This window comes from Crocodylus porosus, unplaced genomic scaffold (genome assembly GCF_001723895.1).
Source record: "Crocodylus porosus isolate Cpor-Errol unplaced genomic scaffold, CroPor_comp1, whole genome shotgun sequence".
Taxonomy (NCBI): domain Eukaryota; kingdom Metazoa; phylum Chordata; order Crocodylia; family Crocodylidae; genus Crocodylus; species Crocodylus porosus.
The window spans coordinates 105,495,867-105,498,858 of NW_017728906.1; positions in this window are offsets into that span (position 1 = coordinate 105,495,867).

A 2,992-nucleotide genomic window follows, 5' to 3' on the forward strand; every position below is an offset into this window, starting at 1 on the left:
TGTATTTCAGTAGCTATAATTGCTTTAATTGCTTATATTGCTATTTTTATAATGAATTATTTAGCCATTAAGATAAAGTTAATCTTGTTATGATGTGCTTTTCATAATATTTTTATCAGTCGTTATTGTTCTGGAATTAACCATCTATTTTCAATTTCCTATTGCTTAGCATAAATATATTTGACCTATTGGTCTCATGATTTTAAAACTTAAATGTGTTATAAGAAAAATGCTTATGTAAGGTCTGTGGTATGTCTGGCATGTTTGAAAAGGGGTAATGAAAGAATGAATGATGTATGTATGTGACAACATGAAGGAAAACAGTCTTATTGCAGCAGGTTAAAATAGACTTCTGTGGTTTAACAGTTAAAGGTTGCAGTGATGTCAACAGTTAAGGATTACCAAGTACTAAATCGTGCCCTCACCTTGATGGCTGAAGACTACAAACAACACTCCCCCCCCCCAAAAAAAAAAAAAAAAAAAGATTGCAGACCACAAGGACAGAAGATCACATCCTACCAATCACAGCCTGCCAACGAAACAAGGAGGACGACCTTCATGTCTGACTCAGCAAAATCCATAGCCATGTATGGACAAGTACTGCCATAAAGAATGAACACAAAGAAAAGGCTTTGGGTCTGTCCACCTGCAGGAATGGGTTTTGGGCATGTCCAACAAGACCTGACTCCATCCCTCATGGTTGGTGTGGCTGGCCATCAGACTGACCTGAGAAACTTTAGAACTTGGTAACACCTTAACCTCTGCAGGACTCACTAACTATCTGTGTGTGTGTTTGTTTATTTTGTATGAATGAATGAATATGTATGGGAATGAGTGAAGCAGATAACCTTACTGTTCTTTATTCTTTTCATGTTGCATGTTTTATGTTCCAATAAATGCGGCATTGTGCCTTATCCCCGATAAGATGCCTGCTTGTTTTTAATTCACACTGTGTGCCCTGTGTGGACAACATATTGTGATATGGAGGAAACAGGCAAATTATTGGTTCTAAAGTAAAAAAAAAAAAGCAGCTTAACGCAAGTGCAAAAGGCTTAGCTCTAAGCAATTAAAGTTAAGTTAAACTGAAAACAAAAAATTCCAAACAATTTTGGTCTTTGGCTGTCTATGTTTCCTGATGAAGCACCTTATTATTGATGGGATCATAAATTCTTCAGAACAGAGGTTTGTAATAGAAATATTACTATAATCTACAACTGTGGGTGGAATAAAAGACTTCATGATAGACATGCTGGAAGAAACATTAGGAGTAAGTGTTTAAAAATGAAGCCATGTTCAGAAAGTTCAGAAACACATATTGCTACACAACTAAAATTAAGCTTTTCCTTTTATTTCTGGGAGAAAGCCACATAGCATTTTCAGTGTTGTATTTTCTGTTTATTCAGTATTTTCAAGGTAATCCATTTTTAGGATAGACACTGAAACATTTTTCTTTCTGTATCTGGGGGAGGTGTAGTAATTTGCACTATTACTGCAAATGAAGGCACCTAAGACTGCTTCCCTATATGCCTTGTGGCCCATAAGAGCTGCCCTAATCAATTATTCCAGGATTGATGTTTTTGGAAGTGCTTTTTCTTTTACCACATTTTAGTGAACTTGTTGAAAATTAGCTTGCAGGATGCTTCTGGTTTTGCCTGTAGGCTTTCAACCTTCACTGCATATTTCTCTCCTTTCTGTCACTGTGGGGACTGTCAAATGTTAGAGAACTCTAGATGATATCATTAGCACTAAATCTACAAAGTGTATTGGCTGCAGTTTTTCACCTAAACTTAAGAAGGCATTTATGGAAGTTCTGTGGCAATGGGAGGCACCAAATGTAAAAAAGACATGGCTGTCAGGTAGAAGCTGTCAGACTAGGTGGTAAAGTAATGGAACCTTTTGACAAAAGTTCTAACAAAAGGCTGGTTATAACTATCATCATCCTGTAACTTGTTAGACCTACTGCCATTGCTGCATAAAGAGGATGCAAACTGTACTGTGTCTTCTTCGGCCACTGTGCTTGCCTGTTGGGCCCAGAATATTTCCTTGTAAGTGGTTACAGAAAAGGCTGCTATTGCCTACAATAAACGTGGAGAAATAAGCATGAGGAAGAGATCCTATACAAAACATTTTATGGGGTATGTTCATGTCAGACACATTATGAACTTTATCTTGTATGAGCTCTTTTCATGTGTGGAACGTCTGGATGTACCAACTCAGAAAGCTGCCCTGTCTGAGAAAAGGTGTTTGACTCATCACTAAAGAACTAACCCTGTGAGCCATCAGGACAGCAGTTTTGGGGCACTGACTTTGGCTCTGTCACCTACTGGTCTACTCTTTGAAACAGTATTTTCTTTGCAGGCCCTCAAGATCCTCAGCTATGCCTAGTGAGGATATAACTTGTCAGTTTGAACGTGTGGCACAGAGATGATATTATCTTCTCATACATAGGTACAGGAACCTCCAAATACCTGTAACCCAGGTGGTACTCCAAGAGGTACCCCCTCTCCAGTTGAAGGGATCAAAGCAGGTGCACAAGCACTGTGGGAGGTGTAGGGACTCTCCTTCCCCTATAGAGCAGAGCCAGACCACCAATGGGGACTTAACCACATACCTTTTAATGAGGGAGCAATACTGAGAACATAACAGGCATAAATCAGAGGGTATAGTGGACACTACAGTGCCCCAAGGGGGCAGGATTCAACAAAGGTTAGACACTTACAATCATTGACAAAAAAACAGGGTTAACAAAATATAAAACACAAACAGCAGAACAAACAACATGGGTTGGTGAAATATAAAAAGGCACAAAATGCAAAATGACAAGGAAATATAGGGCCTTGGTACCTGGAGGGGGAGAAGGGGAGGGGAAACACAATGGCCCCTTTCTACTGCAAAAAGATTGGCTTCTTGTTAGCACATTCACCCCAAGTCACTTCAGCTAGGACTTAAACCCAGATTTCCCACATGGTGGGCAGGACCGCTACCACACAGC